The 16,737-nt window shown below is 49.4% G+C and overlaps 1 long non-coding RNA gene across 10 annotated transcripts in view; it reads left to right on the top strand.

Annotated features, from left to right (window-relative positions):
• Positions 1-16,737, top strand: part of LOC120884633 (uncharacterized) — a 55,894-nt gene that overhangs the window by 27,340 nt on the left and 11,817 nt on the right. For 9 of the 10 annotated variants that reach the window (XR_013429841.1, XR_013429834.1, XR_013429842.1 and 6 more), the window contains 2 exons: positions 5,507-5,712; positions 14,627-15,426. This is a non-coding gene — a long non-coding RNA (uncharacterized LOC120884633). Of the gene's footprint in view, positions 1-5,506; positions 5,713-13,177; positions 13,296-14,626; positions 15,427-16,737 lie in introns of all 10 variants that reach the window. The other variant, XR_013429833.1, reaches the window with a different exon arrangement.

Below are 16,737 nucleotides of genomic sequence, written 5' to 3'. Positions count from 1 at the left end.
TGGCCACCAGAGACTGGTGCAGGGAAGCCGCCCTTCATGCTGTTCAGCGAGTTTTCTCACCATTTCTAATACATGTCCACCGCAAGCAAGATCGGGAGCTCCTGAGTGGCCGTGCTGCGAGGGGCAGGCTCCTCCACCAACCTACTCCACAGGGTCTGAGTTTCACAAGGAGGAGGTGTGGGCCTCCCTGTGCAGGGCCCCTGGCTGCTTGCCTCCAGCCACCACAACTCCTCTGGGACTGCCCAGAGCCTCCCAGCTGAGCCCGTGATGACTGACACCTCGGGAAGGCCTCCTCTCTCCCTCTGCCTCCTAGACATTCAGCTCAGGTTCAGTCACTCACTGGAATCAGAATGGGCCACCTTGTCACTTGCTTGTACAATGCAGTGTCTTGGGACAGGCTCCTAGAAACCCCTGTCCATTCTCAAGAGCTACAGCACATTATGTACACTCTGAAAAGATGTCACAACAGTGTCCCAAAGAACTCAAAACACACTTATCATATTAGGACTCTGCAAAAACATCTACCTACTTAAACAGCAGAGGGGACATCGCTGCCTTTTACAGGAATGACCCATGCGTGGTGCAGCCCTGGGCCAGGGGTCCCAGGTATTGACAGGCAGTAACCTGCTCACCCAGGGTGAGTGAGGGTGCAGAACACCCAGTGCGGGCAGCACCACCATGAGGCGTCCCTCTTTCATAGCCCTGTGACCTTGGGCTTGAGTTTATGTCACCTGCTGTGCCTCTCTTTTGTCACCTGCAAATGATAGTTACACTCTGAGTTAGCTGGAAAGCCTGTGCCCATGCAGCAGCTGCAGTGCAGGTACAGGCCTGGCCCCCATGGCACAGTGAGGCCCCGGGGCTTCAGAAGCCAAGGGATGGGGTCCTGGGTCCTTCACCTGGTGCCGACCCACGCCTGCTGGCAATGCCCTCAGGTCATGCTGCCATGACCTTCTGTAGTTTCAGATCCAGCCTGTGGGTAACATTAGCCAAAGCACCAGTTCCAATTAGGACCCAGGAGCTGCTCTAGGGGATTCGTCACGAACTGTCACCCTGGACACTGCAGGCCCTGGGTCCTGCCTCCAGCCTCAGTGCACTCACTTCCTGGAGGCAGAGCTCCCATCTGTCCTGCCCAGATTGCTGAGGTCCTGTTCAGACTCCCTCTGGCCCAGCTGGGACAGTCTCTGGTCCCCAACAGTGATCAGAACTGAGGGTAAACACATATGTGCACACACACATGCACACACACCCAAGCACACATACACACATGCACATACACCCAAGCACCCATACACACACACACACCAAGCACACATGCACACAATCTGCACATATACATATACATGTGTGCACTGACACACACCAAGCACATGCACACACACCAAGCACACATGTACACAATCTGCATAAGTACATACACACGTGTGTGCTGACACATACCAAGCACACATGCATACATATAAAGCACACACACACATAATCTGCATATATACATACACACGTGTGCATTGACACATACCTGCACACACACATATGAATACACAGACCGGCCAGGTGCACACCATGCTTGTGTGTGACAGACCTGCGAAGTGTTCATCTTTATTTATAAGGTGCCTCCACAAGCTTGGGAGCCACCCAAGGCCCAGGGCTGTCTCGGCCGTGGAGGGCGTCCATGAACGACCGATGTATCTCATGCTTCTTCCTCTGAAGTCTTCAAGGAGGAGGCCTTCGCCTCCTGTAGGCAAAGAACTGTCCGATAAGGTGAGGAAAAGTAGGATTTCTGGAATATTCCCTGCTTTAAAACCCTGGGTGTTTTCACCAACACATGCTATCACATGATAGTTCATTTCTGAAGGAGGGGGTTTGCAAAGGCCCTGCCCAGTGGTTATCTAGACTTTGACTTCAGCTTTGCACCCAGTAGGACCGAGCTCCCTTGCTGGAAGGGGGGATGTGAGTCCCTGGGGACGGGGCATGGGCAGGGGGAGTGCTGGTGAAGGTTAAGGCCACTGTTTCTGTGCCAGGAGGAAGCCCATCTACCCCGAGGGCCTGGAGCCTGCAGAGCCACGCGGGGAGGGGCGCGGGGGTGCTGCTCCTGAGGCAGCGGATGGTGAGCCAAGGGGTGGGAGTGGGACATGCAGATGGCACGTCCCCTCCCTGTGCCAGAGCCTCGCCCACACGTCCACCCCGTGAGCTGCAGCACCACGGGTGCCTTCTGGATTCCCTCCACAGTCCTGGGGCCCTGTGCCTTCGCAGAGGTGAACCCACGCTGGAGGCAGGGAATTTGGGAGAGTTTTTTTTTTTTAAATAATTCACGGAACACTCCAGCATCTATTTGAACAAGGTCAGAGCAGTGGACGAAGCACAGGAGCAAGAATGTTAGAAGGAGGCTCTAATCTTTGCCACTGTGTCCCCACACAGATCAGGTAAGCCCTCTGGACTGCATTTTTCCTTGCAGGGAAAAAAAATGAAAATATTAAGTTTCAAATATCTTTGCATGAGCGGGATTCTGTGAAATGCAGCATAAGTTGAAAGCCTGCAGGAGAGCAGCCAAGGGCAAGGATGGTGACTACGGGCCGAGCCAAGGCCCCATACATCTGACCACTTTCCCCCCTGAGAGGCCATGGGGTGCCCCAGCCTCAGGAGAGTTTGAGAATCGCAAGCTAGCCAATAGTGGGGTCTGTGTGGCACTTGGCGCTGTGAGTCCGTTCATGCCCACAGGGACCCGGGAGGCAGCACTACAATCTGCACACAGGGAGGTGAAACTCCAGGGCCGTGTGGTCAGCTCTCTGTCACTACGACGTGGCTGAGAAGACTAACTTATGGATAAAAGATTTATCTGACTCACGTTTCCAAGGCTCATGCCCATTAGCGTGTGGATCAGGACTTCATTCCTTCCCATGTTTGCATAATACTCCATGGTGCGGATACACCAGGCTTTGTCTAAGGAGTCATTGGTTGATAGACATTTGGATCATTTTTTGGTTTGGATTGAGAGCAATGCTGTTAGGACACTCACATACAGGTTTTATGTGGATAGTTTTCACTTCCCTAGATGGAGGCCTAGCAATGGAATTGTTGGGTCACATTGTAACTGCAGGTCAGCCTTTTGAGGGACTGCTATGCTGTCTTCAGAAGGCCCTGCCTCGTGGTGAATCCCACCAGCCACTTCTTGCTATTATTTGTTATCATTGTGATTGTTTTCTCTTATTGTCTTATGTCAGCCCTGAATGTCAGTGTGAGTCTTACTGTGGATTCCCTTAACTATGGTTCTGAACTCCTTGTCATGTGCTTAGTGAGTGTCCATGTACACATGTTCCACATGATGAGCAGAAGAATATCTATGCAGAAGTTTTCCCCATGTTTAATGGGTTGTTTTTTATTTTTGAATTGTAGGAATTCTTTATAGGTTTCAGAGTGGACCCCTCTTGACATATGACTTGCATGTATTTCTTCCTGTTTTGAAGTTGCATTTTTGCTTTCTTGATTGGGTCTTTTGAAGTATGAATTGATTGGATGAGATCAATATACTTTTTTTTGCTTATGCTTCCTGCATCATATTTTTTTTTAAATCACTCCCTAATGGAGAGGCACTAAACTTTACTCTTAGGTTTTCTCCAGAAAGTTTTATATTTTAGATTTAAAATTCTAGTCTACAATCCATTTCAAGTTAAATGTTGTATATGGTGTGAGGTAGGGTTGAAGCCACCTTTTCTGCATGTGATATCTAGTTATTCCAGCACTTGTTGTAAAGATTATTCTTCCTCATTGAATTGTTCTGGCATCTTTGTCAAAAATTAGTTGACTATAAATACAAGGGTCTATTTCTAGATTCAGTTCCGTCCGCTTGCTCTCTGTCTGTCCCTATGCCAGGATGGGAATCAGAAATCTGGTACTTGTACTTTGGAGTAAGTCTTAAAATCACAAAGCATGTATCCTCTATCTTTATTTTTTCTTTTTCCTCTCAAGATTAGCTTGGCTTTTTTGGGCCATTTGCATTTAAATATGAATTTTAGGATTAGTTTTCCAATTTCTGTAAAAATAAAAGGAAAGAACAAAAAAGGAAAAGGCAGCTTGTATTCTGATATATATTTGTTGAATCTCTAGATCAGTTTGGTGAATACTGTATCTTAAGAATATTAATAGTTCTAATCCATGGGCATGCTATATCTTCCCACTTATTTAGGTCTTCTTTAATTTTTTTCAATACTATTTTCACTTTTTAGCACACAAATCTTGCACTCCTTTTGCAGTATTTATTATTTATTCCTATTTTCTGCACTTTGGGTTCTTTCATTAGGCTCCCAGGTTTTCATGCAGTGTCTGGTGCTGCAATAGGAACCCACGCACTCTTGTCTGTACTTACTTGAGGAGCTTTTGTGGTGTCAAAGGTGTATTGCCCCCTTCTATATGCAAATGTGACTTTTTATGATCTTATTGGTGCACTGTAATTATATATAATAGTTGGGTTCATTTTGACCTAATTATACTTGCTGGGAATTTACTTTGCTCCCTTTTGGTCCCAGTGTACCCCCTACCCTCCTCCCTCCCTTCCTCCTAGTCTACTTCCCCTATCTACTGGTCTTTCTTCCACTCGTCTGTTCATTTATTTCTTTTTAGTTGGTGCAGTAGAGATATACATGAAAGTGGGATTTATTATGATATATTTATGTATGCACACAGCATAACTTTGTCAAATCATTCTGCATTTTCTCTTTTCTTGTCCCTTCTCCCATCCCCAAATCTCCTTCTTCTACTCCACTGATCATTCATATTCATCCACCCCTTTTCTTCCCCCTTACCTTGCTCTAGCTTCTGCATAGGAGAGAAAACATTTAACTTCATTTCATGAGTCTGGCTTATTTCAAATGCCATAATTTCATTCTTCTTTATGGCTAAGTAAAACTCCATTGTGTATATATAGCACTTTTTTTTTTTTGTACCAGGGATTAAACTCAGCGGCACCTAAGCACTGAGCTGCATCCTCAGTCCTTTTTTTTTTATATTTTATTTAGAGATAGGGTCTTGCTGAGTTGCTTAGGGCTCACTGAGTTGCTGAGGCTGGCTTTTGAACTTGCAGCCGTCCTGTCTCAGCCTCTCAAGTTGCTAGGATTATAGGCATGCCCAGACTATAGCACATTTTTTAAAACCATTCATCTATTGTCTTCCACCTGGGTTGATTCCAAAACATCTATGTGACTATGTCCATAGAGTATGCTGCTTTTACTTCTTTTGGATGAATACCAAGGATGGTGATAGCAGGGTTTTATGATGGTTGCGTTCCTAGTTTTCTGAGGACTCTCCACACAGCTTTCCAGAGTGGTTGAACTAATCTGCAGTCCCACCAACAACATACAAGTGAACCATTTTGCCACATCCTTGCCAGCATTTATCATTATTTGTATTCTTGACAATTGCCATTCTAACTGGAGTGAGATAAAATCTCAGTGTCATTTTTTTGTGACTGCAAGTGATGCTGAACTCAAATGGGACTTTTTTTTTTTTTTTTTAGTCTGACTATCAAGAATCTGACGGGATGGCAGCTGGGACCACGGACACGCAGCTCAGGTCCTCCTTTCCTGATGCCTTGTTGGTGAAGATGGTCCAGGCTGTGCGAGGGGGTCTGCTCTCCTCACGGCTTCCTGTGCTGCCGGTTCACTCTCCACCCATCCACCTTCCACATGCCGAGCTTTTGTAGCCAATTCTGAGGATACGAAGGTGAGTAAGAAAACATTTGTCCTTGAAGAATATGACAATCAAATCAAAGGACGTGTGCACAGAGCGGTGACATGAGAGATGATATAACGCCATGTGGGGTGAGAGAGTGAGAAATTTATGTCTGTGGATGTGACAAAGTCTCCATGGACGTGCAGGCATTTCAGCTACACCGTGAAGAAGGAGAAGAGTGTGAGCACTGGAGGTGATATTAGGAGTGGAAAAGGGCGTCTGGGTGGAGATGTCCACCAGGAAGGAAGAGGCTCTCAGCCGTGCTGGACATCCAGAGCACAACAGAGCTGTCAAGATGTGCACCTGAGGACGATCACCACAGAAACAGGACTCTGAGGACAGACACCAGCAGATACGGGTCCACCTGAGGACAGTTACCACCGACATGGACCCATGAGGATGGTCACCAGCAGACAGGGTCCCCTGAGGGCGGTCACTAGCAGACTGGGTCCACCTGAGGATGGTCACCAGCAGACATAATTTCCCTGAGGATGGTCACTAGCAGACATGGGTCCTAGAGCTTCTGTGGGCCAGTGTCGTCCATTCCAGACTCATCTGCAGTTTACGTGCGCATCCTTGTGGTCCAGGAGAACTTCTTGACCCCTCCCATGGGCTCCCATGGCAGCTGGCTTATCTTCCTGCCCAGGTTGTTCAGCTTTATCGTTCCTTGCTGAAGGTGTGCCTTTCCCAGACACACGACCAGGGCTTGGACAGTGACCTGTGGCAGGAGATACCGTGTGGCACTTCCAGTAGTCTTCAGCAGAAAGCCCTGGACTTTTATCCTCTGCCCTCCATGGCACCACCTTGAACATGGAGAGAGACTATGCCCGGAGCTCTGGCAGCCGTCTTGCGCCCCAGGGGGAAGGCAAGTTCTAGATGGCAAGGTGTGGACTTTGGCAAGGGGTCTGGCTTGCTGATGGCTTTGGGGAGCTCTTTCGTTTTCTTTCTGAAAAAAATAAATAATTTAATCTTGTTCTTGCTTTCTTTCCTTTTAGTTTCCCTACCATAGGCAGCTCAACTTAACTCCAGTTGATAGCAGCAACGTAGCCAAGACGTAACGCAGGTGCTGTGATTCAGGTCCCGTGGGTTCACCCACAGCCAGGAAATGTTACTGTGTATGTGCCGAGCATTACCTGTGTTTAACTCAGGTTTTAATAATTCTTTGGAATATAAAGCTCATATGGAATAATAGAAAGCTACAAGATTTTGGAGAAATACGGCACTATTAAAACCATATTCTCTTTGGAGGAGATACTTGTATATAAAGGCATGGGGTATGTGTAGGAGTGTCTGGTTAAATCTCTCTTTTTAAAGTGACATAAAAAGTAAGATGATTTTTTATGCAGAAGTCTGATGGGCATGTGAAAAATATTCTGACAATTACGCTCTAACTGCTAAGCCCAGTAGACTTAATTAAAATAGGGGTTTATGTTACCGGACAAGGTTTTCTCTCTGGAAAAAAAAAAAAAATCAAACATAAGACATCAATTATGCCGATGTGAAGAGTGCTGAAGAGTTTAGATCTTCCCCTGAGGATTGTTGACCTAGTTAGACAACCGGATTGCCACCTCAAGAGAAGTCCACGTTCTGCCGCAGCATTGGGACCCGTGTCATTGGCACCAAAGACACGGACCGGGCCCTGCTGCTGGCTTCACCTCACCTTGTGGCCCCAAGATGACACGTCCCTCTGCTTTCCTCCCTCTTTCCTGTTTCTTAAACTGCAAAAGCAGTAAATGAACTTTGTAAAACATGCAAGTGTTTCCAGATTGCCTTTGAGGAGGGGATAGCATCGAGGTGGATGCTGCGCGTGGATGACCAAGAGAGCGTCTCAGGTGCCTTCACAGGAAGAGGGCACAGCTCTCCGGGTTATACAGAGAGGGTTCTCTGCGCCTGGGGCTCCGTGGACCGCAAGGGATTTGGCACCCAGCTAACACAGGCTCGCTCATCTGGCAGAAGGAGTGTTAGACCAGGAGCCTCTGGCTCGAGAGCGAGGAGGAAGCAGCAGCCACATGTTCCCACCCAGCATCAGACAGCCACCATTGTCCTCCACACGTCATTCTTCATTTCACAAATGCTTGGGTGGGGACACACCGCAGACATGACGCAGATACAGTTGGAAAGGAATGGTTCCTTCTATGAAAAGTCAGTGGCCAGCACTTCCTTTCCAAATCCCTGGACCTGGGAGAACAAAGGGACAAGGGACGCCTGTCCTGGCGGAGATTTGCGAGGGCTCAGCAGTGTCCAGTGAGGGGAGGCTGGAGCCGAATGGTTGAAGGCACCACAGCCTCACACTTCCTGGTGGGTTGGTAGATACAGAAGGGGCGCGTCCCTCCTTGCAATCAATGCCAGTGAGTTACTTCCTGAGGTTTGGACATCCTTCGGCCTGAAGACCTTTAGTCATAACAAACACTTCTGGTCGCTGGGACTAAAAGACCTGAGAAGAACAGCCAAGAGCAGGAAAAGCTTATTTTAGTTCATGGTTTCAGAGGTTCAGTCCATGGACGGCCGACTCCATGGCTCTGAGCCCGAGGAGAGGCAGAACCTCATGGCGGAAGGGCGTGGTGGAGGAGAGCAGCTCAGGGGCCCAACAGCCAGGAAGCAGACAGAAAGAGAGCCCTGCTCATCAGGGACAAAATTTGAACTCCAAAGTCATGCCCCCAGGGACCTGCATCCTCCAGCCACACCCAGCTGCCCATAGTCACCATCTACAGCAGTTTTTCCAAGTTCTTAAGCCACCAATGGATTAGTTCACTGATGAGACTACGCTGCACCACCTCATCAGCCTCGTTTACCTCACGAGGAAACTCCCCCGTCACGAGGGAGGCTGCACAGGTGGCAGGTGACCACAAAACTTGGCCACTTCCAGGTCACCTCAAACCATCATGGAACTGTTCCCAGTGAACCTGAAGTCTTCACCTCTGTGGCCAGTACCAGAGAGAGCAACGGGCAAGCTTCCTGGGGTGTCCCCAGATGTTGTTTACCGCAAGGTCGCGGAAGTCACGGGAGAGTGACCGTTCCTGAGCTCTGCTGGTACTTCTTCTGTCTTGTTTTCTTAAAAGCAATCCTGTGATTTGGAAAAGAAAAAAAAAAAAAAAGGTTTGGTGGAAACAAAGCTTGCCACGAGCGGAAACACTAGAGTCCTGCTCTGGACGCCAAATGTGCCCTGTGGTCCAGGAGGCCAGGCGTGCAGGAGGAGGCCCAGACACACGTGATCAGCTCATTATTTCCAGTTCAAATAATGAGGCATGATTCATAGAGATTCCACTGGGTGTGGACGCTGGAGCTGCTGTATTGTCCCCAGGCTCTGCTTGTGGCCAGAGCTTGTTCACAGACCCCAGACTTCTCCTGGACCCTGGCCTCCTACTCCATCTCTCTGGCTCCTCAAAGCTCTCCTTTCCTCTAGGGTGGGGTCCTGGGGGTGGGGAGGGGCTTCCAACATTTCTGGTTTTCTCAATTTTCTCCTGACTTCCAAAATGAGTCGTTGTTGTGCCTCGGGAATTTAGGCCCAAGACAGCGTTCTTTCAAAGAATGTGACCTGAACCACGTTTTATGCACCGTCTCTTCCCCTAAAGGTCTCTGTCTCTCTCAATCCAGGGAGAACTTCACAGCTTCCATTCACAACCAGGCCCTTCGCTCAGGTGAAGATAGCACCTTCCCTCACACACCCAGCCAGTTTTTATTGAACACATGCTATGTGCTAGCCCCAGGCCTGGGTCTTGAGGTGGCTGCAGCAAATGGGACGTCCTACTACAGAATTTCATCAATGATCACTTAGGAGAGATGCCAGATTACAGGAATTTAGTGGACAAAGTCTCCCTCAAACTAGAGCCAACACTGTGACACCCTCGTTCTTATTGCCTTGCCTGAAGTCATCCAGGATAGCCATGTGCCACATGATGACGTTTGGATCTACAGAGAACTCCACATGCAATGGTGGCCCCTTGTGGGTATCTCACCTGGTGCCTGCGAGTGCACCCTGGGGTCTCTGCACAGGGTGAAACCACCCAGGGAGCACCCCCTGCTGCTGAGCGGAGCACCTGCAACCTTGAGCCAGCTCTGCCCAGCTGTTGAAGTAACCCCTATTCTGAAGCCAGTGTGCAGCTTCCCGTCCAGCTCACGTTACTGGAGGGCAAGTGGCAGCTGCCAGTGCCCTGTAGATATCAACGGGCCATGGCACGTCTCTCTGATGAGACTGGCACGTCCCAGCTAGAGCATGACCTGTCACCTGGGCCCCAAATCAAAGTGCATGAGGAGTGACCAGCATGGGAATAGTTAAGGTGAAGGACAAGCCAAGCTCTGTCCCTGTGGGCCAGCGAGCCACAGGCAGGTTCCACCTTGCCGTGCCCCCAACTTCATTAGGGTACAAAAATGACCAGTGTCCAATCAGAAATCACGCTGTGAACTGCAGGTGTGGGTCCTTTCCTGGTGGTGATTAGCAGCACGACCCTCCCTGATGCCAACCGAGAGTATTTGCTGTTTCCATTAGAACTCAGCTGGATGCTTTGCAAAGACTCAGTGAGGCAAGTCGCTGCTCACGCTGCAGGGAGCTGAGGAGGGGAGAGCCCTAAAGGCCTAAGTGTCCTAAGACTGGAGAAGCTTTGGGATTCCAATGGCTCCTCAAGTGACTTTATTTTCTCGTTCCACTTTAAAAAAATCAAATTAGGAAATCGTAAATGCAGAGTTATGGGAGTAGTTTATGCCGGGGGTGGAGAGATTGGGGTGGGGGGGCACGGGACTCCAGGCAGCAGCCATCACCAAAAGAAGGCCTCAGAACCACCTCAGAACATTGGCAGAGGAACGCATGGCCGTGTGCACCAAATAAAATAAAGGTCTAAGGTGAATGGGTGCCATTTTTTTTATGATTTCCCCTCTTTAAATAACTTTCAATGAATGAAATAAGAATTGCAATTAACATGGGTGTGTGACCATCTATGAGACACCCCGTCTCCTACACAGTAAACCCTGGGTGATCGGTCTGTGTCCCAAGATCCCCTACTCCGCCCTGCTCTGCTCAGCTGCCCAGCTGTCTTGGCAAAGGCAGCTCAGTAGGCCCCAGCAGTAGCCTCTGGCGGGCAACTCCTGTCAATCATTATTCTCTCCTCCTCCTCCTCTCCTCCTCCTCCTCTCCTCCTCCTCCTCTCCTCCTTCTCCTCCTCTCCTCCTCCTCTCCTCTCCTCCTCCTCTCCTCCTCCTCCTCTTCTCCTTCTCCTCCTCCTCCTCTCCTCCTCCTCCTCTCCTCCTTCTCCTCTCCTCCTCCTCCTCCTCCTCTCCTCCTCCTCCTTCTCCTCTCCTCCTCCTCTTCCTCCTCCTCTCCTCCTCCTCCTCTCCTCCTCCTCCTCCTCTCCTCCTCATCCTCTCCTCCTCCTCCTCCTCTCCTCCTCCTCCTCTCCTCCTTCTCCTCTCCTCCTCCTCCTCCTCTCCTCCTCCTCCTTCTCCTCCTCCTCCTCCTCCTCTCCTCCTCATCCTCTCCTCCTTCTCCTCCTCTCCTCCTCCTCCTCTCCTCCTCCTCCTCTCCTCCTCCTCCTCTCCTCCTCCTCCTCCTCTCCTCCTCCTCCTCTCCTCCTCCTCCTCCTCTCCTCCTCCTCTCCTCCTCCTCCTCCTCTCCTCCTCCTCCTCCTCTCCTCCTCCTCCTCTCCTCCTCCTCCTCCTCTCCTCCTCCTCCTCCTCCTCCTCCTCCTTCTCCTCTTCCCCCCTCCTCCTCTCCTCCTCCTGTCCTCCTCCTCCTCCTCTTCTTCCCCCTTCTCCTCCTCCTCCTCCTCTTTCTCCTCCTCCTCCTCTTCCTCCTCTTCTTCCCCCTTCTCCTCCTCCTCCTCCTCTTTCTCCTCCTCCTCCTCTTCCTCCTCCTCCTCCTCCTCTTCCCCCTTCTCCTCCTTCTCCTCCTCCTCCTCCTCCTCCTCTTCCCCCCTCCTCCTCCTCTTCCGCCTCCTCTTCCTCTTCCTCCTCTTCTTCCCCCTTCTCCTCCTCCTCCTCCTCTTCCTCTTCCTCCTCCTCTTCCCCCCTCCTCCTCCTCTTCCCCCTTCTCCTCCCCCTCCTCCTCCTCTTCCTCCTCCTCCTCCTCCTCTTCCCCCTTCTCCTCCCCCTCCTCCTCCTCTTCCTCCTCCTCCTCCTCCTCTTCCCCCTTCTCCTCCTCCTCCTCCTCCTCCTCTTTCTCCTCCTCCTCCTCTTCCTCCTCTTCTTCCCCCTTCTCCTCCTCTTCCTCCTCTTCTTCCCCCTTCTCCTCCTCCTCCTCCTCCTCTTCCCCCCTCCTCCTCTTCTTCCCCCTTCTCCTCCTCCTTCTCCTCCTCTCCTCCTCCTCTCCTCCTCTCCTCCTCCTCCTCTCCTCCTCCTCCTCCTCTCCTCCTCCTCCTCTCCTCCTCCTCCTCTCCTCCTCCTCCTCCTCTCCTCCTCCTCCTCTCCTCCTCCTCCTCCTCTCCTCCTCCTCCTCTCCTCCTCCTCCTCTCCTCCTCCTCCTCCTCTCCTCCTCCTCCTCTCCTCCTCCTCCTCCTCTCCTCCTCCTCCTCTCCTCCTTCTCCTCTTCTTCCCCCTTCTCCTCTTCTTCCCCCTTCTCCTCTTCTTCCCCCTTCTCCTCCTCCTCCTCCTCCTCTCCTCCTCCTCTCCTCTCCTCTTCTCCTCCTCCTCCTCTCCTCTTCTCCTCCTCCTCCTCTCCTCTTCTCCTCCTCCTCCTCTCCTCATCATCCTCTTCCTCCTCCTCCTCCTTCTCTTCCTCCTCCTCTTCCCCTCCTCCTCCTTCTCCTCCTTCCCTTTCTTCTCCTCCTTCTCCTCCTCCTTCTCCTCCTCCTTCTCCTTCTCTTTTTCCTTCTCGTTCTCCTTCTCCTCCCTTTTTCCCTCCATCTCCTCCTCCTCCTTCTCCTTCTCTTTTTCCTTCTGCATGATGAAGATTTCTGAGCCCACCCAACTACTATCAAGTGTTGGGGTGAGGCCTGAACCATCCACAAGCTGGGTAGGTTCCCAGAGCATACTCAGGAGCACAGAATGCACTCACAAAGGAGCCAAGCTCTTGTCCCAAGCACCATGTGCTCTAGGACATGTCATTTCCACCTCCTTGATCTTGTTTCCTCAGTTACAGGATAAGGAAAATGGGCCAGTGGTCACTGAGTGTCCCCTGTGCTCTGAGTTTTATGAATAGTCCCACCTGTCTGGGATGTCCATCAGCCACTTCACTGTCACCTCCTGATTTGTCACTGTTGGCTTCATGATTGGAAATGGAAAGCTGCTCCTCTGCTTAGTGACACATGGCCACCTTCTGCCTCAGCGCTACGGAGGAGTCACATGGGACCCGATGCGAATGCACCTCCAAGACCCTGATGTGCTCTGCAAGGAGCAGGTGTTGAGCTCTGGATTTTGGAGGTGATAAGTCAGCACTTTGGGTTTCGATTTGCGATTAATGCTTTAATAGTAATTAATCATAAATGACTGAGCTGGCACTCTTGAAGGAGGTGGGTCTTCAATCTGTCAGGTGCACCTGCTGTAACATCACGTGTGCCGTCGGATCAAATCACAGAGAATGGGCAGCACAGGACGGGAGGACCATTGCAGAATCAAGGACACCAGGGTGGTCACACTGTAGAGTCCAGGTCAGTGACATTTCTGGTGCTTTTCCAACAGCCAGTTCCTGTGATCCTTGTTGGATCTGCCAAGATATTCTGCGATGAGGACACAGGAAAGTCAGCCCCTCTGTGTAAGCGTGAAGAGAACGTGCCCAGAACCAAACCCAGGCAGGGACACGTGGCATTTTTCCGCGTCCATATTCCTGCAGGCCACTCCTGCCCACCCCCTCCCTGGCAGGGACCATGCAGCACCATGCAGTTCCTCTTCAGGCCCCATTTTTTCTTTGAATGGAAAAGTGAGATTGAGTAAATCATGAGCATGTTCCTCTGCAGCCTCAAGACCAGAAGGAGGTGCTTTGCCAACAACCAGTTTGTGAGAGTCCGACACAGAACTGTTCTGAACGGCATCCCAAATTGTGCCTTTTAAGTCGTCTCTCTTGATTTTCATCAATTACATCGAGATTTCTTATTGTCAAGATCTTAAAATGGATTTCTCTTATGCCATAAAATTATTTGTTAATGTTCCTAAACACCATTTCCCAGATGACGGGTTGTGCTGGTGAATCAGCCTAGTTCAAATACACAGAATTTACACCTAACTGTATTCGACCTTTGGACCTATTACAGAATATTGGTAGTGAAGTACTCTTAGTATTAGTGTGGAGTAGCTCAGCACAGACTCAATTATAAACAAGTGAGATAGCTGAATTCTCTGTTGTAGCCTTTTACATATTCCATTGTCATAATAAACTCAAAAAAGAGAAGAAATTGAAGTATCATTACATGCAGTTTTGAATATTTGTTTTGTGCTGGGGATTGAACCCAGCATCTCTACCTCTGAGCTGCACACCCAGCCCTACGTGCAGTGTTACATATGTAGATGAAAACTTCAAAACCAGCAGAAGGCAAAAGCATTATGTTGAATATACTTAAAGTCAGGTAAACACTATGTCCATTTTATAAAATTTTCTTGCTAAGTATGTGACTATCACATATTCTGCCTAGTTAGGTAGCAACTAATTTCTTGGATTTGATTTTTTAAAATCTGCATTATCATAATTACATTGAAAATTGACTGTACTATTACATCTGTGGATAATTCTTGAAAATTTCCTTCCAATGATGCAGCAATTATCATTTCATTATTCACAAATGAATGAGTAATTTTCAGATTTCCAAAGCATAAGGCTTCATATGAAATGGTAATTTAAAAATTACTTTGATGTATTTGGAAAAAAAATTCTTGCACTGTATTTTATTCCACAGTAAAGTAATTGACAATTCTGAAAAATGAAGGGGACATTTCGTAGTTAATCTTTCATGTGCATTTCAAAAACATTTTAACTTTTTTGTGTCAGTTTTATTACAGAAATGGAAGACAAGTTTTGGTGCTTTGAAGACTCAGCTCATTTCTAAGTAAAAGACACATCAATGTGAGTTTTGCAATCCATTCTTCTAAGAATATTCAACCAAATTTTGATTTTTAAGAATTTTCAGTTTGAGGGATAATTAAATGATATTTTGAAGAAATGTCCTTCCAAGTAAACCAACTGTATCTGGCATTAAGTAATAAATGCATTCTGTCTTTTTCAAGAGAAGGGTCAACGTGTGTCGATTAGCTCTTTCCTGAGTGAAGTGCGTCCTCACAGAGGCTACGTGGGACCTCGTTGGCTGCTGCATGGTTTGCAATGACACCATGTGTGTGTGCCACTCTGCCCGCGGGAGACAGCCACTGCCCTTCCTAATGCAGATGTTCTTACAGTAAACAAGTGCATTCCAGATTCGAGGTTTCAGAGATGTGAAGTCAGGGCCAAGGACCTCCTAGGCCACTCGTAGGCCACTGTGGTGGCTTCTTGCCCAGCAGTGCCATCGTTTCTACATTTCAACATGTTTGGGTCAGGGTAGGTCAACAGGGAGCTCTGACAGACAGCCGGCCTCCTTCTGGAGCCCAGAGGTGGGCGGGGCTGGCGCCCACTCCACTGAGATGCTGGATGGCAGAGGAACAGGTGGGTGACGTGCTCAGCTAGTCAGTTGTGCTGTGAGTGTCACCAACCTCAGAGCAGGCTTGTTTTTGTTCCCAGAGCTGCAGGAGCAGAGTTCCACACTGGGAGGCTCAGACAACAGAGGACTGGAAGCCCAGGGTCACGGTGCTAGCCAGGTCAGTCTCCTCTGGGTGCCTCTCCTGGGCCGGTAGGGCCGGCTGCTGGCTGAACCCTCCTGTTGTCTGTCTTCTGTGGTTTTTCTGTGTCCAAATCTCTTCCTTTAAGGAAAACAGTGATAGTGATTTGGGTCCACTCTCTTGATCTCTGTAAAGACCCGATTTCCAAACACAGTCACTTTCTGAGACCCTGGAGGTTCAGACCACCGTGAAATTGCTGGGGCACAATTCAGACCATGGCAAAGGTCAGCAGTGAAGGTCTGTAGAATGGTAAAGTCCGCAGCAGAAAACTGCCCACGCCATCCAACACCCCAATTCACAGATGGACAGCTGAGGCTCAGAGGCCGCATGTTCAACCCAGTTACATGTTAATTTGTATCTGAAATTAGGCCACAAAAACCTGGTCTTCTTTGAGAAGCATTTAAAGCATCAAATAATTTATAACAAATTTGATCAGCTTTTGACATTCTCTTTTTCTTCAAATGCACTTAAATCATGTATGGCTGCTTCTCCACTTTAAAACCCGTTAGTTTTTTTTTTTTTTTAAGTTAAATGGATGGTGGTGTCTGCTTGCTCCATTTTACCTAGTTTTATGTCCCAGTGATTCACTGACTTGCGGATCATCCCGCCCTAATGATGGTGCCAGTTTTCTGGTGTGGAGATTCGAGCACCCAAAAGAGCACCCAGTGTGGGCCCAGCCACAGGGAGCGTGGGGCTGAGGAGCCTGGGCTGGGCAGGCGGGTTGACCTCCTTGGCCTCGGAGTCCCCTATGAAGTGGGAGGATGAAGGTCCACGAGCCTGTGAGAGGCCATTGAGTCAAAGCGCCACCTGACACGGATCACACAGTCACCAGGGTCACTGTGCGCTTGCCACCTGCATATCCCACACTGAGGTCCCCCCACCCCGGCCCTGCTGCTCCTTGTGGAGAACGGGCTCAGGCCGCTGGATGGCTTCTCACCCCTCAGCCCCAGACAATGCTGCCATTGGAACGTCCTGGCCTTAGTCAATGGGGCTTTGTTCATTGGGGTTTAAACTATCCTCAGTTTTCCTCTAAGGACTTTCCCTGTGCACTAGGAACTGAGCGGACTCGGAGTTCCACCTCGACACCCCAGGCTCCTGGCTGGACCCAGCTGTGTGTCTGCAGGAGAGGGGTCCACAGACCCTGAGCAGTGCCATGTTGTCACTCGGGCTCCTGACCTCGGAGGGGTCGCAGGAGCTTAGTTTCTTCACCAACTACCATGGCCATTCGTCCTTTCCATACTCTCATCTCTAGAAATAACATTTTGCATAGCTTGTATCACATTTAATTAT

Source organism: Ictidomys tridecemlineatus, chromosome 13 (assembly GCF_052094955.1).
Source record: "Ictidomys tridecemlineatus isolate mIctTri1 chromosome 13, mIctTri1.hap1, whole genome shotgun sequence".
Taxonomy (NCBI): domain Eukaryota; kingdom Metazoa; phylum Chordata; class Mammalia; order Rodentia; family Sciuridae; genus Ictidomys; species Ictidomys tridecemlineatus.
The sequence above is the reverse complement of the archived record's forward strand: the minus strand, read 5'-3'. Positions and strand labels throughout refer to the sequence as shown.